Source organism: Pelecanus crispus, chromosome 23, assembly GCF_030463565.1.
Source record: "Pelecanus crispus isolate bPelCri1 chromosome 23, bPelCri1.pri, whole genome shotgun sequence".
NCBI classification, from domain to species: domain Eukaryota; kingdom Metazoa; phylum Chordata; class Aves; order Pelecaniformes; family Pelecanidae; genus Pelecanus; species Pelecanus crispus.
Genome location: NC_134665.1, coordinates 1,544,791 through 1,567,133, shown reverse-complemented (window position 1 = coordinate 1,567,133; position 22,343 = coordinate 1,544,791). Strand labels below are relative to the sequence as shown.

General features: G+C 54.8%; 2 pseudogenes; one reads left to right on the top strand and one right to left on the bottom strand.

Annotated features, from left to right (window-relative positions):
- Window positions 1-3,913: 3,913 nt before the first annotated feature.
- Window positions 3,914-4,960, bottom strand: LOC142595865 (olfactory receptor 14J1-like; annotated as a pseudogene).
- Window positions 4,961-13,050: 8,090 nt separating this feature from the next.
- On the top strand, window positions 13,051-13,988 carry LOC104026499 (olfactory receptor 14J1-like; annotated as a pseudogene).
- Window positions 13,989-22,343: the final 8,355 nt, after the last annotated feature.

The window sequence follows — 22,343 nt, the reverse complement described above, 5'->3', positions numbered from 1 at the left end:
GTCACCAAGAGGACCCAAGCCTTTGTGCCCCTGGGTATGGCAATCGCCTCTGCCACCAAGGCCCATGAGCAGACATGTTGTGCTAAGGCACTGGGGGGGCCTCATGGCCTCCTTGCACACCCCCAGGAAGCCTGGAAGCTGTCACACCGTCGGCCTTCACTCAGCATCACACCCCCCACAGCCCAGTGCCCCAGGAAGGGCCCAGAGCAAGGTGTGAAGGACAGGATCTGCCTTCCATGGGGCTGGGGGTCAGGCCTTGGCCTTTCTGCTTCATCAAACAAAGCCAGGGCTTTCTCAGCAGCTGAGCTGCCTGCACATTACCTTTGCCTCCCTGCAATCACAGCCTCCAGTTCTCTGCTCTAATGAGCGAGCCCCTTGGGAGGCTTTGTCAGTAATGGTCCTCAGTGGGACTCATTAATGCTTCAAGGTACTTTGGGCTTTGCTTTTGACATTAAGCCTTGGAGAGGTTTGTGCAATCTCCTCTCAGTACCTGAGCATCAAGGACTCAGGATCGAATACACCATAGCACTCATTAACACCAAGCAAGCCCGAACAAGCTGTGTCTCTTCCTGTAATTGTCTTCTACTCTTGTACAGTTCATTAGAGAGGTTTCCTAGTGCACTTCTGGAGAAAGTTTTCAAAGAACTTCTAATAAAAATGATTTTTTGTTTTAAAGGGTGTAGTTTGTTATGTTTCAGTTTAGAGAAGAGAGGATAGCAGCCTTCTTGGGGTGCTATTGACCCAGGGTCTCTGCTAAGGAGGTCTGGACTGGTAGGAGAATCTGTCCCTTGAGCTCTGACACAGCATGGACACCCTTGCTCCTCACCTCCCCAAGCCCATCATGGCTCTCATCATCCATCTGGCACTTGCATCCCTTGTCCTTACGTCAGACTTCTCCTCTGCACTCTGCAGCTGGATGGTACAGCTCCTTTGTGCCAGCTCCCACCTGCTTGCCTTCGAGACCTGGCTGCACAAAGGCAAAGGGGGATTGCTCTCATTTTTGAACAAGCAAAATAAGACTGCTAAGATTCACCATTGCAATCAAACACCGTCCTCAACTGTATGCCAATTACAAGCTGCCACCAATGAGGTTCACCTTCCTTCATAAGGCATAATCATGCCAGAAATGTTTGAGACAGAAAGGAAGTGGTAAAATACAGACAACTAAAGAGCTGTCTAAAGGCAGAATTAGACAGACTACTGAAAGATAGGCAAGCTTTTGACTCCATGGATCTCAAGGCTGCTATGGGATTGTTGAGAGGTGTCTGAATGATCAAAGGGTAAGGGGAAAGTAAGTCTAAGGACCAACTGCAAGTGTTTCTGTGCAGATGGGCTGCTGGCAAGGGGACTACAGACATGGTCAGTTTAGTTAGGACAGGTGGAAATAGGATGAGTCACGCTCGGAGGTGTTGACCACTCTTGCCTGATGCAGGAAAGTAGGGTACAAAGCTTCAGTGAAATGCTGTCTTCTTGGATGGCCAAATTTGCACTCTTCTCATCAAATCTGTGCTATCTGTCTTTCTATGTGAGCATATGGAAAAATCTGAATGTATAGAAAAATGTATAGGTGTGTCCAGTTACTCAGCAAACTACATTTCCTAGCAGCACCCTCAAGGGACAATCTTTGCTCTGAGGAATTACTGTATTTCTGTGGCTTTGTCGCTCCGTCCCCTGCCCCACTGGGCACGGGGAGCAGGGTTCCCTCAGCTGCCTGCCTTGTGCTCACAACACACTCAGAGAAGCCCCTCTGGGTGCCCTCCCCATGCACGGCCATTTCCAGCCACCGCTGAGCTTGGCCTTTGCTGGCTCCACCCGTGCACCCACAGGCCAGGGGTCCATCTGCCTCCTGGGCAGCCTCTTCCCCCTCCAGCCTCCCAGACCTTCCTTCTGCAGGGTCACCTCCTAAGTCACGGGGGTCCCTCTTCATCCACGCTGACCTCTTGCCAGGCCCTGCTCAACTCCCTGCACATCTGACTGCCTTCTTCGTGGGCTTTGAGGACATTGTCCCTGAAGATCCAGGAGGGACTCACAGCCCCTGTGTCCTCCAGGACAGGCCAAGCACATCCTCAGCTAACTGCAATCAGCTCTCCTGCACTCCGCCACTGTCATTCTGCTACTTGTCCTCCTTCTCCACCACCTCATGGTCACTGCAGCCATGGCTGCCCTCATCCTTCACACCCCCAGACAGATCCAGCTGTCAGTAACTGAGACCAGCCCTGGTGAGCTCGTCATCGACTCCCTGTGTCAAAATGTTGTCTTCCACACCCTCCAGGAATCGGCTGGCTTGCTTGTGCCCAGCCCTGTTGCCCTCCCAGCAGACTGTGCAGTGGTTGAAGCTGCCATGTCCCTGAGGAGCTGGGACCATGAGGCTTCCTCCAAGGCAAGGCTCTGTGCACGCCAGCCTCCCCTTTGCACAGAGCTCACCTCCACCTCCTCACGCGCCCACCTGCCCTCCTGAGGAGCCCTTGGCGACCATGGCTGCCCTGCCATCACTCGAGCTGTGCCAGCAGGGCTCTGCAGTGCCCGTGGGGGAGCACGTTGGTGCCTGCCCAGCAGAAAGGAGAGCGCTGGGGAAGGGAGAGGAGAGGCAGGGAAAGGGGAAGGGTTGTGGGAGGTTGGCTGGGAGGTTCCTGCTGTTGCCAGAAGAGGACGATGCAAGGAGAGGCCTGGTAGCTGGGAGGTGGATTTTGAAGTCCCTTCTTTGGAAACAACCCAATTGGGCCGGTGCTGAGGCAGGCCCCAAACTGTCAAATTTGGGTACAAATGGAGAAAAGCTGAGACTGTTGAGGAAAAAGTATCATCTGAGGGTGTCAATGAACTGGGGAGGAGAGTGGGGCAGAGAAAGGGAGGGATGGGGGTGCAAGGTGGAAGCAGCCGCCTGTGGAAGAGGGGTCAGGAGGGGGATTGAAGGGGCCAGGTGCCCGTGGGGAGGGGCTGGGCAGTGCTGGCATGGCCAAACCCTGTGCCTGATCACCGTGCTCTGTCCTGCTTATTGTGCTGGTTTCAGCTGGGGTAGAGGTATCTTCATAGCAGTTTGTATGGTGCTGTGTTTTGGATTTGTGCTGAGAACAGTGTTGATAACAGGGATGTTTTTGTTATTGCTGAGCAGTGCTTGCACAGCGCCAAGGCCTTTTCTGCTCCTCACACTGCCCTGCCAGCGATTTGGCTGGGGGTGCACAAGAAGTTGGGAGGGGACCCATCTGGGACAGGTGACCGCAAGTGACCAGAGGGACATTGCAGACCGCAGGACATCGTGCTCAGCAATAGGTGCTGGGGGAAGAAGGAGGAAGCGGGGGTGTTTGGAGTGATGGCATTTGTCTTCCCAAGTAACTGTTATGAGTGATGAAGCCCTGCTTTCCTTTAAATGTCTAAATACCTGCCTGCTGGTGGGAGGCAGTGAATGAATTCCTCATTTTGCTTTACTTGTGTGCACAGCTTTTGCTTTACCTATTAAAATATCTTTGTTTCAATCCGTGAGTTGTCTCACTTTTACGTTTCCTGCTATCACTAGTGTGTATGTGTGTGTGTGTGTGGGCGTACCTGCTTTGCTGGTCAAGTGGGGCTAGTGAGGAGGAAGAGGAGGCCACCAGGATCTGGAGAGACCCAGGGTTGGAACTACCAAGTGGGTGATATCTCTGAGAGGGGGCAGACCCAAAGGCCAGGCCCACAGTGGGAGATCCGATTTTCTTACAGAGATGCTAGGAGAGTGTCTGCTCTGCCCCAGAAACACACACTTTTCTATCAGGTCCAGGTGAGACAGAGCAGGTTCATTCCTCAGTAAGAATAAGAGAAATGCCAACATTTCTGTAGAAACTTAATAAACACTCAGAACCATACAGATAATGATAACAGAAATGCTACACCACCAGCCCCTCCCCGCAAAAGACAGGCCTGCAATGCTACACCCTGAGAATCATTTGTGAACAGCAATGGAAAATTTATCAGTGTTGAATATTATCCATGAAATCACTTTCTTAAAGGCCTCCTTGAGCTCCTGGTTCCTCATGCTGTAGATGAGGGGGTTCACTGCTGGAGGCACCACCGAGTACAGAACTGCCAGCACCAGGTCCAGGGGTGGGGAGGAGAGGGAGGGGGGCTTCAGGTAGGCAAAACTGCCAGTACAGAGAAACAGGGAGACCACAGCCAGGTGAGGGAGGCACGTGGAGAAGGCTTTGTGGCGTCCCTGCTCAGAGGGGATCCTCAGCACGGCCATGAAGATCTGCACATAGGACACCACAATGAAAACAAAACATCCCAATCCTAAGCAGTCACTAACCACAATAAGGCCAACTTTCCTGAGGTAGGAGTGTGAGCAGGAGACCTTGAGGATGTGGGGGATTTCACAGAAGAACTGCTTCACATCATTGCCGTGGCAGAGGGGTAGGGAAAATGTATTGGCCGTGTGCAGCAAAGCATTGAGAAACCCAGTGCCCCAGGCAGCTGCTGCCATGTGGACACAAGCTCTGCTGCCCAGCAGGGTCCCGTAGTGCAGGGGTTTGCAGATGGCAACGTAGCGGTCGTAGGCCATGATGGTTAGAAGAGAAACCTCTGCTCCAACCAAAAAGAGAAAGAAAAAGACCTGTGCAGCACATCCCAAGTAGGAGATGGCCCTTGTGTCTCACAGGGAATTGGCCATGACTTTAGGGACAGTGGTGGAGATGGAGGCCAGGTCGAGGAGGGAGAGGTTGAGGAGGAAGAAGTACATGGGGGTGTGGAGGCGGTGGTCGCAGGCTATGGCGGTGATGATGAGGCCGTTGGCCAGGAGGGCAGCCAGGTAGATGCCCAGGAAGAGCCAGAAGTGCAGGAGCTGCAGCTGCCGCCTGTCTGTGAATGCCAGGAGGAGGAACTCAGTGATGGAGCTGCTGTTGGACATCTGCTGCCTCTGGGCATGGGGGACTGTCCAAGAGGGAAAAGACAGTGACAAGTTAAGAGAGAATTCTCTGAGCAAAATCAAAGCCATTTCTCATAGAAACCCACCCAAAGGTTCTCTCTCTGTTCAGGAGGTCCTTTGGCAGGTCCTGTTCACAAGCCCTGGTTGGTGCTTGCTGAGGGTGCCCCAGGGAGCAGGGGCTCTGCTGTGGGCTCTGCAGGACTCAGTCCTGCCCTACAGCAGTAGGAAAGGGGGAACACAGGGTGATTTCAAGTTAAATCCCCTCGTGACATCAAAGAGCTTTTCAGCATTGTCGCTCCCGATTTACCCAAGTTTAGAGCAGAGCTGTGGGGATTGTGTTTTGTCTCTTCTGCTCTGGCTGCCCCACCACAGCTGAGGAGTGTTTTTACTGCAGAAACCCCTGGCATTCCTGCTGCCCTGCAAGGGAAACCGTGTGGGTCCTGAGAGGCCAGGGGAGGGTCCCTTAGTGCCGAGTGAGGACAGCCGCTCTGTGCATCAGCCCTGATCTCAGCTCCCTGTGCTGGCAGCTCTTTCAGCGGGAGGACTATCGCCCTCGGCTCTTCCCCCAAAAGAACCAGGACACTGCTGGGAGCAGAGGAATCCAGTTTCCAAGGGCAGACGGCCAAGGCCCTCAGCCCATCTCCTGGTACCTGCGGAGGATCTCAGCTCTGCCCTGCCAAGCAGGGACGCAGAGGGCTCATTACAGCTGCCGGCATGCAGCCGCCCAGCAGCATTTCAAGGGCCTTAGCACCCCGCTGGCTTCTCCATGGGGCTCCTGTGCAGCAGAGAGAGGCCATGGGAGAGCTGTGCCCTGCGGGAGGGCAGCCTGCAGCCCAGCAGCACCTCCCAAGGAAAGACTCACCTCTCCTCAATTCCTTACGTCCTGAAGAGAGGGTGAGATCCCTGCCAGCCGCACACACTGCAGCACCCAGAGCCCCGAGGGTTAACAGGGGGCAAGTTGGGTGCTTTTCCTCCATGGACACAGGTGCATGACAGCGCTGGTGTCTGAGCGGCACTTGAATCCTCACCCCCACACCCCAGTGAGTGTGACAGTCAGAACTGTAAGGGCAGCAGGGAGAAGAGGAGAAGATGCCAAATGAGGCCTTGCAAGGGAGGCAGGGGAGGGAGGCACAGTCACACACTTGAGTGTTTCTCCTCTTTGGTGGTCAGGCTGCTGCAAGGGCAACTCCTGAGCATGTCCCCATGATAGGAAGGGCAGGGGCTGTGCTGTGTGAGTGAGGAGAGCAGGGGCTTGCTCCCGGGAAAGCGTCTGCACTGCAGGGGATGGCAGGGAGATGCGTGAATGCCTCCTGCCACGGCATTTCTGGCAGCAGGTCTCTCTGCCTCCCTGCCCACCTCTCTGCTGCCTGCAGCTCTTCTTGGCCAGGACCTGTTTCTCTCTCCCCACGTCTCCTCCCTCTTCATGCTCACAGAGCCCGTCCCACGCGCTGTGTGCTCAGCTCTGCCCTGCACACCCCTCCTGGCAGCAGGGCACTGCCCAGGGACATCTCTGGGGGTGTGCAGGGACCAAGGAGCAGCTCAGACAAGTCCTGATGAGAACTGGGCTCTCACTGCCTACTCCAGAGCACAGAAATACATTCCCATCTCCCACTGCCCATCCAGCCAACTGAGAAGAGAAAACCCAAAGGACAAATTTCTACCCTTTCAGGTAATCCCCTACCTTGACATCCATCTTTAAAACAACCCCCTGCAAATGTCCTCTGGCTGATGTAGGAGTCTGAGCAGCCCTGACCCATGCTGAACACTCTGGACAGCAGAAGGACCCAGCCTTGCTGGGTGTCCCTCCTTCCACCCACAGCTTCTCCCTGCAGCACCGTGGGGAGCTGCTTGGCAGGCTGAGAGCTGACCCTGGCAGGCGGCAGAGTCCCTGCCCCAGCACACAGCACCCTGGGGTGCAGGGACCCTGCTCGCAAGGACAGCCCTGGGCACCCCTGGCTGCACACCTCTCTTCAAAACCCTGGAGCTGTCCCTGGCAGAATCATAGAAGGCAGCTGTCATGCCCTGTCCTTCTGATGGTACAGCAGGGAAGCCCTGCTCTGGAGCACCTCCTCCTCCTCTGCACTAGAGAAACCCTGAGAGTCCTCCTGAAAGATCATATTTGCTGTGGCATGTACCAGCTTTTGGATATCCCTCCAGGAACACCAGTTTCATTGCCCTGCAACCAGAGTCTTACCATGCAGAGGGCAGTGAAGATCTCTCCCGCAGTGAGCTCTCAGCACCCTCCCACCCCACACTGCCTTTAACCTCTCCCTGCCTCCCTCCTCTCCCCTCCCTGCCTGCAGGCACTGCCCTCAGCCCTGCTGCGCTTGGCACAGGAGCTGCTCCTGGGCAGAGCTGTCTCTCTGCAGTGCTGCCCACTTGCCAGGAGCTGCCTGCGTCCCAGGAGCCCGGCCCAGCTCAGCAGCACAGCACCAGCCCAAGGCAGCCCTTGCTCTGCCCCTCTGGGCTGCCTTGTGTTGTCCCTGGGGCTGCAGGGGAACCTGCTGTGACACAGCCTGAAGCCATCACTGATGCTCCCTCCCGCAGCTGCAGAGAGGGACTCTAGTTTCAGCTGTGGCATTTCTCCTATCAGGAAAAGATTCTTACCTGCAAGAATCACCTTTTCTCCACCCATCTTCAGGCATGATAGTCAGAAAAGGACAGGCTGGGATCTCCTTTACCCCTGCTGAGGGAAGGAATTCATCTGGGTCAATCAAGGCTTCTCATCCTGGGTTTGTAGTCCTGGGGCTCAAGGGGGATTCAGCTCCCTCCACACCTGCCACAAAGAGGGATTCCTCTTGCCTCACTTTATGTGGGCACAAAGTAATTACCTGCACGTGAGGGCAGCAGTGAGGTGTTTTGATGTAGTGTCTGGTGACCTGTGAGATGCCAGATGTTGTCTAGGAGATGTGCATGTCCCTGCAAATTCAAATGGAGCAGTTCATAGACAAGTAGCTGGTTTTTATTCCCACCTCACATCAACTGGCCGGTTTGGCTCTTGCCCCTCCTGGGTCATCTGGTTTTCCCCAGTCCTGCTTGGGGCAGTTAGTTTTACTCCTGCCAAGCTCAGGATATTTTGTTTGGCTCCTACTCCACTTAGGGAGGCTCTCTCTTTTTATCCTCAGCTTGGGGATTCCAGTTTGGCCACAGCCTTGCTTGGGTGGCTTTTTTTCATCATGCCACTCTCAGGACAGCTTTTTATTCCCCTTTCTTGCTTGGGGAGGCTCATTTTGCTCCCTCCTGCCCTGCTCAGGTGGCTCTTTATGTCCCTGCCCAAATCGGAGTGGCTAGCTTTGCTCTTGCCCTGCGTGGGGCATTTAGTTTTTCCCTGTCCTGCTCAGGGCATCTCATTTTGGCCCTGCCCCCACCCCACTCACAGAAGCCATTTTTGCCCCTGCCATAGCAGGACTAGCAGGGCTCCAGAACCATTTCCCTGGGACCAGCCGCCGGCCGAGTGCTGTATTTCATTGTCACACCACAACCTCTCCTTGCAGGACAAAGTCAGCTTTGCTTCCAAGCCTCCCCTGACACTGTTCCTCCAGCTGGCATCTGACCTTCATAGGGGCAAAGTTACCTCGCTGCTGAACTCATCACAGGCTCAGGGCTCAAGGGCTGCAGCACCCAATGCCACCCAGGGAAGCAGAGGATCCTAGCAGCTGGATGTTGAGCAGGGTGTGCTTCCACCACCCGCTCCTCACTCACATGCTTTAGCTACAGCTCTGGTGCTTGGGCAGCATGGCATTTGTTACCCTTCACAAAATGCCATGGCAGGTGGGCTTGGCTGGGTGAATGTGGCTGAAGAATGCCCATGCCCTGAGGGGCTTCTTTTACAGAAGGCATCTTGTCCATATGATGACTTGGCCACAGTTTTTTCTTATTTATCTTTTTAGTAGTATTCTTCTGAAGATGCCTGAAAAAATGAAAAATAAGACAGATTTTAAAAAAAAAAAAAATTATTTCACTGCTGTTATTAGTAAAGGCAACAAGGAGCCTGACCACAACCATCTGCCAGGGCTTCCAGGCTCTAGGAAGCTCTGTCAGACCTGTGCAGTTGGGGTCTGCCCTCATTAGACATTACTGACGTTGGAAATGCCAACTTGCAAAGCTATCTGCACACTTGATACATTGCCCGTCACTGTGGTACCTAACAATGCTTCAACTGAGATAAACAAAAAAAGAAGTGCTCTAACTTTGCTGTCTTTTTTTACTCCAAAAGCTGCTGCAGTGATCCAAAGCTTGACACTTTGGCATTGTCTTCTTCAGGAATAAATACTCGCTGGCTGGATTTCAAACACACACATTGGGTCACCTGCAAAGGATCTTCTTGGCCAAGACGTTTTGTCATGTCTGTAGCACTCTGCAAGTTCAGAGCAGAGGAGTAGACGCAACTAGTCTGTGATGCTCCTGCCTCACAGGCACCACAAACTGTTTACTAGCATCACTGCAACCCAATGACTTTGCTAAACACAGGAGTGACCGTGCAGCCCAGGAGAGGATCGCCTCTTTGCTGTCACTGCCTGCTCCTTTGCAACATCCCAATGTTTCACTCCAGCACCTTGGGACTGCCTCCAAAGCCATGGGGATGGAGCACAGAGGAGTGACCCACAACGGGGCAGCAGGAGGGGGCTGCTTTTCAGCCTGCTTTCAACAAACCTCTTTTCTGCCTCTTTGGCCTGGTTTCCAGGTGCCGCTCTTGATCTCGATGTGCTCACAGGAGGTGGAGCATCATCAGGGCTGATGGGGAAGCAATGAGGTGTTCAGATGCAAATGTGACCTGTGAGATGCCAGAAGTGGTCTAAGATATGTGCAGGTCCCTGCAAACTCAAATGGAGCAGGTCATAGAGACAGGGCAACATCTGCGGGCATCCTCTTGGAGGCTGTTGGGAATTTCCTTTGGCCAACCGAAATGGCAGCTGATGCCCAAAATGAGGGCAACTGAACCTGTCCCTCCTCATTAGGTTCAGGGTGGCCTCTACAGGTATTCATTGGAATGATTCATGTGCCATGGGGAGAGCTCAGTCCCTCTCTTCTCCTTCTGCTGTATTTACTAGATCTCCACTAACTACGTTGCCAGTTGCCTCACATTCATCCCCACACTGACATACAGAATTCTGTAAGATTCTGTGTCTACACAATTTCCTGTTCAACTCCAGGCCCACAAAGCAGCATGAGCTGCCAATGCTTGCAGGAACAGCAGAGGACCTACAGGAAAGCAATTCCCATTCAGGGCGGGCGTGTGACAGACACCCCAGGCGGCACCACAGGTACCCAAGGGTGCTGGTCAGCAAGGTCAGCTCATGTGGCTGACTGAGCACAGCCACCCCCAGCAGTGGGCGTTCCCCATCGGTCAGGCTGAGGCATGCATACCAGCTGGAAGCATCTGTATCAGCCCTGACTGGCACAGGAGGGACCTTCCTTCCTGCTCTGTTCTCAGGACAATCCTCTTCCTCCTCCCATACCTGCAGACATCCACTGCTTGCCATTGCTGGGCTCAGACACTGTTGTAAGGATTTGCTGACGCCATCAGCCATCACCCTGTCTCTCACTGACAGCCCCCAACCCTCTGTCCCAGACCTACACCCTGCCAATAGCTGCTGCTCAGGGCCACTTACTCTTCACAAGAGCCTGGAGCTTCCTGGGTTTTCCTGGTGATTATTACAATGCTCCCAGCTCCCTCCAGAGCTCATGGGGAGCTTTCTTGGCCACAACAGGGCCTTAGGACCATCTCTTCGGAAACGGTTGCCTTTTTACAATCTTGCGTGCAGAAAGTATAGTTGTGGAAAAGCACCAACTCTCTCAAAAGGGATGCCGAGTGAATTGCCAGTAAGGTAGCCCATGGCTGTGGCTTCCTGGCAAGGAGTCTGTCCTGAGAAGGGGATACAGCCTATGCTGCTCTCTGGAAAGAGAAACCAGCAGTGTCTATACCTGGGGACACCAAGGGTGACTTTTGCAAGACCACCCTTCATCTGAACCGCTTCAGATATGTGCTTGGGGATTGGGTGTTTATATTTAGGCAGATTAATGCTTTTGGTTGTGGAGGTGGTGGTGGTGTACATACTGATATTCTTAGGGCAACCACACAAACACTTGAAGGATAACTGGAGGATTCCCACCTCAGTAGCATCAGCAAGGGAAAGCGTACGTTCGGGAAGGGGGGAGAAGTTCCCCTCATTCTGATCCCAACGACAGCTCTCAGTTCCCTGTCCCCCCATCACCCTCCTATTTTGTCAACCTCCCCAGAACCCAAACCTTTCCCCAGCTGTATCCCACGAGGGGCTTCGCAGACAGCCCTTCTCTGGGGTCTGCTGGGCTCTGGGCCAGGGGAGATGCTGAGCAGGGCTGGCACTTCCCCTGATACCGGCACTGAGCCTGGGGCACTCAGGCAGCTCCAGCTGCCCCTGCAACACAGCAGCCTGCGCTGGGCTGGTGCATGCAGAAATGGGTTTCTCTGTGTCATTTGTTCCCCCTGGACACTCAGAGTTGCTCCTTTGCTCTTCTCCAGGGACATCCCAGCCCCCAGGGAGCCTTTCCCCAGGGCAGCGTTTCTGTGCTGGCCTGGCCGACCATTCCTGCTCCAGGCAGGTGGTGTTGCTCTGAAGGGCAAGAGGCCCATGGTGCCTGGAAGCCATGGGGAGATGGTCCCAGGCAGAATCCCAGAGTCTCAAATGCTTCCTCCCCCCGCATGTGGGGCACGAGGGCCACCTTCGTGGAGCAGGAGCAGAGGGCACCTAGCCAACATGGCCCAAAGGAGCCCTGGCAAGGGGCCTTGCTCAGTGCTGCAGAGGAAGGCAAAAAACACCCAGGCACACTTGCTAGCCCACCTTGGGGGGGAAAAAAGCCTTCCTCCCACCAGCTGCAGGGCACGAGAGGCCATCTTTGGGGTGCATGAGCAGCAGGCAGTAACCTGGCCAAAAGGGACCAGAGCAGCCCTGCCCTGACAAGCGGTCAATGATCAGTGCTGCAGAGGAAGGCAAAAACCCCCTGGGAGCAGTGCCAATCTGCCCCGGGGGAAAATTCCTGCCTGACCCCAGAGCTGCCCATCGGCTGTTCCCTCAGCACGCCAGCAAGACCTGCCTCCTCCTCCCACAGCCTGCTCATGCCTCCCAGCAGATGCCCAACCCCTCTTCTCCCTCAACCTGGAGCCACCTCCGGGCCTTCCCAGAGTGCCCAAATGCCCCTGTGTCCCATCCAGGAGGAAAAGCACCCAACTCGCCCCCTGTGAACCTTCGGGGCTCTGGGTGCTGCAGTGTGTGTGGCTGGCAGGGATCTCACCCTCTCTTCAGGACGTAAGGAATTGAGGAGAGGTGAGTCTTTCCTTGGGAGGTGCTGCTGGGCTGCAGGCTGCCCTCCCGCAGGGCACAGCTCTCCCATGGCCTCTCTCTGTTGCGCAGGAGCCCCATGGAGAAGCCAGCGGGGTGCTAAGGCCCTTGAAATGCTGCTGGGCGGCTGCATGCCGGCAGCTGTAATGAGCCCTCTGCGTCCCTGCTTGGCAGGGCAGAGCTGAGATCCTCCGCAGGTACCAGGAGATGGGCTGAGGGCCTTGGCCGTCTGCCCTTGGAAACTGGATTCCTCTGCTCCCAGCAGTGTCCTGGTTCTTTTGGGGGAAGAGCCGAGGGCGATAGTCCTCCCGCTGAAAGAGCTGCCAGCACAGGGAGCTGAGATCAGGGCTGATGCACAGAGCGGCTGTCCTCACTCGGCACTAAGGGACCCTCCCCTGGCCTCTCAGGACCCACACGGTTTCCCTTGCAGGGCAGCAGGAATGCCAGGGGTTTCTGCAGTAAAAACACTCCTCAGCTGTGGTGGGGCAGCCAGAGCAGAAGAGACAAAACACAATCCCCACAGCTCCGCTCTGCATTTGGGTGAATCGGAAGCGACAATGCTGAAAAGCTCTTGGCTATCATGAATGGATTTAATCTGAGATGACCCTGTGTTCCTCTTTACCTACTGCTGTAGGGCAGGACTGAGTCCTACAGAACCCACAGCAGAGCCCCTGCTCCCTGGGGCACCCTCAGCCAGCACCAAACAGGGCTCGTGAACAGGACCTGGTAGTTTGGAGTAGGGGGATATGACAAATATCTTTGATTTTGCTCAGAGAAGTCTCCCCTAACTTGTCACTGTCTTTTCCCTCTTGGACAGTCCCCCACGCCCAGAGGCAGCAGATGTCCAACGACAGCTCCATCACTGAGTTCCTCCTCCTGGCATTCGCAGACACACGGGAGCTGCAGCTCCTGCACTTCTGGCTCTTCCTGGGCATCTACCTGGCTGCCCTCCTGGCCAATGGCCTCATCATCACCGCCATAGCCTGCGACCACCGCCTCCACACCCCCATGTACTTCTTCCTCCTCAACCTCTCCCTCTTTGACCTGGGATCCATCTCCACCACTGTCCCTAAAGCCATGGCCAATTCCCTGTGGGACTCCAGGGCCATCTCCTACTTGGGATGTGCTGCCCAAGTCTTCCTGTTTCTCTTTTTCATGTCAGCAGAATTCTGTCTTCTAACCATCATGGCCTACGACCACTACGTTGCCATCTGCAAACCCCTGCACTACGGGACCCTGCTGGGCAGCAGAGCTTGTGTCCACATGGCAGCAGCTGCCTGGGGCACTGGGTTTCTCAGTGCTGTGTTGCACACGGCCAATACATTTTCCATACCCCTCTGCCAAGGCAATGCTGTTGGCCAGTTCTTCTGTGAAGTCCCACAGATCCTCAAGCTCTCCTGCTCACATGCCTACCTCAGGGAAGTTGGACTTCTTGTACTTAGTCTTTCAGTAGCATTCATCTGTTTTGTTTTCATTGTGCTGTCCTATGTGCAGATCTTCAGGGCTGTGCTGAGGATCCCCTCTGAGCAGGGACGCCACAAAGCCTTCTCCACATGCCTCCCTCACCTGGCCGTGGTCTCCCTGTTTATGATTACTGGCAGTTTTGCCTACCTGAAGCCCCCCTCCATCTCCTCCCCACCCCTGATGGGGAGGTTCTGGTGCTGGCAGTTCTGTACTCAGTGGTGCCTCCAGCAGTGAACCCCCTCCTCTACAGCATGAGGAACCAGGAGCTCAAGGATGCCCTATGGAAACTGGCGCAACTCACCCTCTTCCACTGACAATAACCTGCCACCCCTTTTCTGAACATTTCCCAGGGTTTAGCTGAGGCCAGGAGTCTACTGACTTTTCCCTGGTGATAATCATAGTTTTACATATTTTTGCTGGGCTTTGACTGCTTCTCTTGAGGTTCATCCTGTTGTGTCTGACCCTTGCACAACACTGTGTCTGGTGTGAGCTGTCCAACAGCAACTGTTTAATAAAAGGGGATTTCCTGGGTGCAGGTGCTGGCTGAGCTATTCCTACAAAGTTGCTTCCAAGAAAAAGTGTAAGGAATTGGTCTTTTAATGTGTCTTTTGTCCTTCGGTGTTCTCCCTGTGCTTGGGGTTAACCTCATGGTCACGCTGGGTTCCACTGGATCAAAAGTTCTGGTTTTAAAGGCTCTCTGCTTGGAGTCCAGTGGCAGTGGAGATGGTGCATGAGCTGCCCATTACCTCCTCAGGCTGCCTCATGTATGACAGGGCTGACAGCATATAGTAGTCTGTCTGGAAATGAATTTGGAGGGGTCAGGAGAGGATGGGGACTCGCCACGCACCCTTGGTTGGCAGTGAATGAAGACTCAGGCACTGAAACATCTCAAAAGAGAACTCCACCCAAAGTAAAGCACTACATCGAGGTATCCATGAACAAGGACTCTGCAGTGCCATGGCAGCCCATGGGGATCCAGTGGGCATGGGAAGGGGAGACTGGAGAGATGCAGGAGGTGCATGAAAAGTGCCAGGGCCAGGACTCTTGTCCTGTGCTGGGGAGTGGGGCTGGTGGGGGCAGAGGTGGGGGAAAATGCTGGTGGGGTTGGGGAGCACCTACGATATGAATGCAGGAGAGCCAGAGCTTGAGCAGTCTCTGTTTCGTCGTGCCCTTGGGGCCAGCAGCAGCCCTGGGGCTGATGGGGAGGCTGCCCTCCCTCTCTGCCCCCCAGCAGCTGCTGTGCCCTTCAGAGGGGCTGGGGCTGAGTGCCCAGAGCACAGCAGCACCCTGCACTGGGCACTGCTGTGGGGCCAGGGCAGGAGGCTGTTGGCTTTTTGCATGAGGCTGCACTGCTGGCTCCTGCTCCTGCTCCAGCCGTTCCACACATGGGGTTCAATCTCTTGGTACCAGCTTTCCATGTGACAAATCTGCTTTTAGCCGTGGTGCCACAGATGGGCACCAAAGCCCACAGCCTGGGGCACAGACAGGAGGAGCCCCGTGTGCCATCACAGCGCTGTAACATCCGTGCAGTAAGGGCTGAGGTGGGGAAGGACAGCTGCCATGGCTTTTGTGGTGGATGGAGATACGGCATCTGGAGGAGAGAGCGTCGGGGAAGAGAAGTAGGGGAGGATGCCCTGTGTGATGACAGGGCAGCTCAGACCTATGGAGATCCTCTATGGCACAGGCAACAGCTTAGGTGGGAGCTTGTGTGTGTGTAGGTGAAAGGAGAGGCCAGAAAGGATGACACTGTGGTAGGAGTTAGTGGTGGTTTCACCCAGTGCTGGTGTAGTAACAGACGCAAAGCAGAACACCCTGCGGTCTGCTATGAAGAGAATGAACTCCAGCCCAGCCTGCTCCAGGACACAGTTACAGGTCATACAGTCAGGGAGAGGAAGGAGGGATGGCTTTTTTAAATGACCTGAGGAAATCTGTGGACCACAGATCCTGGCTCTAATACAGGACTCACTGTCCCGGGTATTCACTGGTCAAGTGAGACAGCAGGATGCAAACAGTCCAGGAGGTTTCCTGTGGTGTTTGTGGAAAAGTTCTTAGCACAGCTGCCAAAGGGGCCACCCAGGCTGATGCTCACCTGGACCTGGTACTCCCAAAAGAGGACAAGATGCTCAGGGATGCGAAGAGCAGTGTCAGCCTTGGCTGCAGTGACCATGAAACTGTGCTCTCCCGGATCCCCAGGGACATGGCAAATGAGAGGAGCAGAGCACAGACCCTGCACCTGAGGGAAGGAGAATTTGGCCTAAGGAGGACACTGGCAGGTGGGATGCCATGGGTGCAGTGTCAGGGTCCTGAGACCATCCATAGGCCTTCATGTCCCTGACCAGCATCACCTGGGGCCACCCACACCTCTGTTCCATGGGCCCAGGAGAACGTTTAAGCCCAGGCCTGAGTTTCAGCTCCAGCTTCCTCTATTGCTGTAGGTGTACTGGTCTCCAGACACAGCCAGAGACACGACCTTGCCTGCCCATGGACCTTGTTGATTTGGGCTTGCAGACTCACTTCTCAGCTTGATTCTTGATCAGGTGTACAATGAAATGACATTCATTGAATGCCCGCCAAGTGCCAGAGCCCAGCTGATTCACAGAGGCCTAGGGCCTTTCTGCTTCCTTTCTTCCTGTCACTTGGTCACGTTTTGGGAGGAGAGGAAGGAAAAGCAGGTGAGGTTTGGGTGCTGATGATTGGAAGGGGCTGAAGCAGAGCCTTCACATGTGACATGATCTAAAGGCCATGCTAGTTCAGAAGTGTTCTCTTCTGCTCCTATCTCCGAGGCCTTCAATCTTCAGCAGGAACCTGGAAGCTCTGAGATCCCTCCGCCTCCCTAACCTTTAGCTCTTAAGTTGATAGTAGCCAAGTCAGATCCTTTCTTTCAAGTTTCTTTACAGTCTAAAGCACCCCATGGTCTGGTTATATGCCAAGAAACTTGCATAAGAATTGCAATCCTCTGGTGGATGTTCCCGGAAATTTAAGGAGGCATGGCATACCGATAGCTCTGTTCTGCGAGGTGGTCAAATGCATCGTCTCCATTTCTGTTCTGACTGTACTAACATCTTATTTGCATGGTCACAGGCGACCTGAGAGCTTTCCCTACAGTCATCAAGGGCAGACCCAGAGGGGAAGGAACCACAGCATCATTTAGCTTTCTGGTCTCCTGAATGGGACTTCAGGAGGTCTCTGCTCTGGCCTCCTGCTCACAGTGGGATCAGCTGTGGAGTCAGAGCAAACTGCTCAAGGCTTTACCCAGTGGGAGCTGGAAAACACCCAAGGACAGAGAAGGCACAATGTCTCTGGGAAACCTGCTCCAATGCTTGGATACCCTCATGGAGAAAGAGGTTTTCCATATCTCCGTCCTGAACCTTCATTATTTCAACATCTGACTGCTGTCCATTATCTTACTGCCCAGCACCACCATGACAAGACCCACTGCATCTTCCTGAAAACCTCCCATAAGGACTGTGAGGCTGCTACAAGGTTCCCAAGGCCTTCCTTTCTGCAGGCTGGTGTCGTTGGACATCTGCTGCCTCTGGGCATGGGGTGTTGTCATAGGAGAAAAAGACAGTGACAAGTTAGGGGAGACATCTCTGAGCAAAATCAAAGCTATTTCCCATAGACCCTCCCCCTCTCACACACAAGAGATACTTTTCTTTTTCTAGCAGCCCTTCCTTGAGCTCTGTGCCTAGAGCCCTGGCTGGTGCTGGCCGTGTGGGCCATGAGGAGCAGGGCATCTGCCCACGGGCTCTTGAGAAGTCAGCCCTGCTCTGCAGCAGTGGGCAGGGACAGGGACCAGTCCTGGTGTTCAACTGTGTCAGATGGAACCACTGCTAACGAAGAAGGGCGTGTCAGCATCTGCACTCCCAGGGCTGAGGAACGGGCATGGTAAAGGCAGTTTAAGAGCTCTAGGGTTTTGTACGGCTCCCCCGCATCAGCCCTGGGGAGCATTCTTGGATGTCAGAAACCCCCAGCATTTCTGCTGCACAAAGGGAGAACAGAGCGAGTTCTGTGAGGCAAGAGGATTGCCTGTGGCTCCGTGCAGAGTGAGGGCAGCTGCTCTGTCCCTCTGTCTGGGTCCCAGTTTCTCCAGGCTTGCAACTTTCTGATCACACTGGAGGCTGATCACACTCCCATGTTACCCTGAAAAGCCACCAGGCACTGCTGAGAGCAGATGGATCTTCCACAGACCACTAAATGTCTCAGCCTTTCTCAAGGTCTCAGCACCCCACTTCTAGCCAAGGACACGCATGGCTCATTGCACAAACCCAACAGCATTCTCTCTCTTGTAGCATCTCTGCATTGCTCCTGAGTCTTTCAGATAACACAAGGATGCTATAGGAGAGATTTACATCCTGGAGGGGTGCTCAGTCTGGAAGGAAAACTCAGGGAGATAGCCAAGTGTCTTAGTGATGGCATTTGAGTAAGGGAGATTGAGCTCATTGCCTCCATGCACTGACTGCATTGCCCACTGCCCCACAGCTTAGAGGAAAGCTGGGACACTTGTTCCCATGGACACACGGGCATGGGGGGACCCACAAGACCAGTGTGTGACTCTGCAGCTGAAACTCCATCTGCCCAGGGAGCCTGACAGCAAGAAGGAAATAACCCCAGCACTAACAGGGACGAGTGGAGCGAGAAGGAGAACTGGAGTGCGGGTGTGGGTGAGAGAGGCCAGGGCAGAGGCAGGCAGGCCCTCAGGCCAGCATTGCCCTTCCCCAGCTGTGCCCGCCACCTCCCAGGCACCAGCATTGCCGGGCAGCTGCTCTCAGCCCCTGTGCTCTGCAGAGGGCCCTGGGCGCGGGGCTGGAGAGCTGCAGCACGGCTCTGCTGGAGCTCTGGCTGCAGAGGAGCTGGTTCGCGCCTTGGAGCCCCCAGCCCTTGGGGCAGAGGCTTTGCTGGCTGGGAGAGGAGGCAAGGGGGCTTGCTCAGGGGAAGGGCTCTGCATGGCAGGGGATGAGACGGAGGTTTCTGAACTCTCCCTCTCACAACATTTCTGGTTTTCGTTTCCTCTCATTCCCTGATGATATCCCTGCTGCCAGGAGATTTTCCTCATGGGAGCTGTTTCCCTGTGCCATGTCTTTCCCTGCCAGCACTCACAGACCCCATCCCAACCTCTGTGCCCTCTCCTTAGCCCTCCAGAAACCGGCATGTTTGCAGGGCACTGGCTGGGCGCATGGTCCTGTTTGCAGGTAGAAAAAATCACAGGTCAGATTAAGCCTGATGGGTCCATCAAAGGTGATCCTGTTTCTGTCCTCGGGCAGAGGAGTGGCTGAAAACTCATTGGGAGACTCCTGGAAAACCTGCTGATCACTCAGAGTTACAGTTCAGCAGTCTCAGTGCTCTGTCAATATTAAGAACTCCTTTATCATTTCTCACCTGCTGTTCCCCAAGAGAAGGGAATTGAAGGCACAGGGAAATTCCTTCTCTTTATAGTAATCCTTGTCTTGATCTTCCCCTTGAAACCTCCTATTGGAAATACTCTGGAGATGAGGCTGAAGCTCTGAGCAGCCCTGACCCACGCAGCACCCTCTCACCAGCAGAAGGACCCTGCCTTGCTGGGGTCACTCTGTCCACCCACAGCTTCTCCTTGCACAACCGTGGGGAGTTCCCTGGGCAGGCTGAGAGCTGACCCTGGCAGGTGGCAGAGTCCCTGCCCCGGCACACAGCACCCGGGGGTGCAGGGACCCTGCTCGCAAGGACAGCCCTGGGCACCCCTGGCTGCACACCCACCTTCACACCCCTGCAGCCATCCTTTGGAGAAGGCAGCCGTCATGCCTTGTCCCAGTCTCTCATGGTGCAGTAGGGCAGCCCTGCTCTGGAGCATGTTCTTCTCTACAACAGAGAAACTCTGAGAGTTGTACTTACAGATCCTGTCATCTGTGGCATGTGCCAGCTTTAGGAGACCCCTCAAGGAAATGCAGCTGCATAGCCCTGCAGTCACAGACTTACTGTGTCAAGGGCTGTGAAGATCTCTCCCGCAGTGAGCTCTCAGCACCCTCCCACCCCACACTGCCTTTAACCTCTCCCTGCCTCCCTCCTCTCCCCTCCCTGCCTGCAGGCACTGCCCTCAGCCCTGCTGCGCTTGGCACAGGAGCTGCTCCTGGGCAGAGCTGTCTCTCTGCAGCGCTGCCCGCTTGCCAGGAGCTGCCTGCGTCCCAGGAGCCCGGCCCAGCTCAGCAGCACAGCACCAGCCCAAGGCAGCCCTTGCTCTGCCCCTCTGGGCTGCCTTGTGTTGTCCCTGGGGCTGCAGGGGAACCTGCTGTGACACAGCCTGAAGCCATCGCTGATGCTCCCTCCCGCAGCTGGGGAGAGACTCCTACTTCCAGCAGTGTAATTTCTCTCACCTGAGTCCGATTTATGACCTGTAATCACTTTTCCTTGTCTCCGCATTAGACAGGACACCCAGGCAGTGACAGGCAGGGATCTCCTTTAGTCCTGCTGAGGGACAGGTTCAGCAGAGTCAATGGAGCCATCTCATCCTGGGCCTGGAGTCCTGGGGCTGCAAGGGCTCTCAGCTCCCTCCCATGCAGAGCACAAACCCACAGGAGGGGAGATTCCTCCTGCCTCACTTCAGGTGGGCACAACATGGGCACCTGCATGGGAGCTCCTTGTCTCAGCTCCAACAGCAATAATGGAGATGGAGGCCAGGAGGGAGCTGTTCAGGCACAAACACCTGGCGACATTTGGGCTTCAGGAGGTGGCCCCAGACATGTGCAGGTGACTGCAGGCTCTAAGGGAGCAGCTCACAGAGTGTGGTGGTTTAACCCTGGGCAGCAACTAAGCACCACACAGCCGCTCGCTCACTCCCCTGTCCCAGTGGGATGGGGAGAGATTCGGAAGGTTAAAAGTGAGAAGACTTGTGCGTTGAGATATGAACAGTTTAATAATTGAAATAAATTAAGTAAAATAGTCGTAGTAGTATTAATAATAATAACAACATATAACCCTGTGTACCCGTGCTGCAGCCACATGCCATCCACATGACTGAAAGGGTCTCTCCTCTTTGCTCGCCAGCTCGTCCAGCTTCAAGTTCACTCGCGAATTGCACACACACAGCGCTCCAGCAGTACCTGGCCCTGGACACTCGGTGTTTCCAGCTGCTGGGTCCCCATGCCCTGTGCTCCCTTCTGCCACTGCAGCAGCCAGGCCTCTGCACCCACCCCTGCACCGGGTACACAGAGTGGGGCCACGCACAAAAGGATTTGGAATCGCCCTCCAAAAGAAGGTCGGACGGGCTGTGGGGATTAGGTGCAGGGCTCAGTCAAACCAGCAAACCAAGCAGCAGCTGGATCCTTGATCCCCACTCCTCTCCACTTTCCATGCTTGTACATCCCCCTCAGCTTCCTTGGCTCCTGCCTTTCTGCGCCCGTGCCCCCTCCCAAACAAGGCACCTACCCCTGCTTATTTTTCCCCCTTCCTCCCACGTTTGCCACACCTGGGAACAGATGTGGTGTTTCAGGCGCTGTTAGCTAGGTCTTCTTGGACTTCCATGCCATTACTGATGGGGTTTCCCGGGTACTGCTGTCCCTGCCAGATTCCTCTCCCCAAAAAGACCCCAACTCCTCCTTCAATTTGCTGTCCAGTGTGGCCACCTCTCACATCCATCCCCCTTAACCACCTGCAAAATCTGGGGCTGCAACAGCAGAGTATCCACAGGAGACAAGCTGTCTGCTCTAAGGCTCTAAGGCCGCCTTCTGTCTGCTCTGAGCAGATACTGGGCACCACCTTCAGGTCCATTCCAAAATCCAAAGCAGCCTTGAGCCAGTTGGTTTGGGGCCCAGCTCTGGTGCCCATGAAGCCATGCTACGCCTCAAGGGCCCTGAGAGCAGCTCTTCCACTTTCAGGCAGAGCCTGCCCTGCCATCCTAGGGACCAGGCTGCACTCGGCTGGGTGCCTCAGCTCTATCCCCACAAGCCAGGGTGGCAGCAGGAAGCTCCCGCACCTTGCACGCCCTTTGAGGCTGCCATTCTTCAAGCCACTGCTCTCTGCCCTCCAGGGACCCAGCCCTGCTCAGCAAATGCAACGCACGTGCCTGGCTCCCGCTTTTCTCCCGGGACTGCCCTGCACTCCAGCATGTGAGCAGCTGTAGCTGACACCCGGCTGCCCCACCAAGTCTCACTGATACCAATGATATCCTAGCTCTGGGAATGGACCCAGGCTTCCAGTTCAGCTTGGTTGTTTCTCACACTGCCTGCCCTGGGGTACAAGCATTTCAGATATGCTCCTGAGCCCTCCCTGCTCCCAGCAGCAGGGTAAATGTTTCCATCCTCAGGCGATGTATGCAACTTGGATACAACCTGAAGATAATACTGCAGAAGAATTGGGAAAAAAAACCAGAAATAGAAAAGACAAACCCCAAACCCAGAACTGACAGTCAATGTATTAACTCCCACTTCCAACAGAAGACTAAACAGAAACGAACACAGAGCAAGTGGGAATGGGGACAGAAAATAGCAGGAAAAGGCTAATCTCACTGCTGCAGTGCTGCATATAAATTCCAGTGGTTTCCTAAAACCCAATGGCTTGGCTAAACTCAAAGTTCAGCCAGGAAGGATCACAGCTGTGCTCGACAGTGCTGAAACAATGGGCATGACTCTGCATTTCTGCAGCCTCTAAGGACAAACACCAACCAGAGATCCCTGCACTTACTGAAATAGTCATACTAA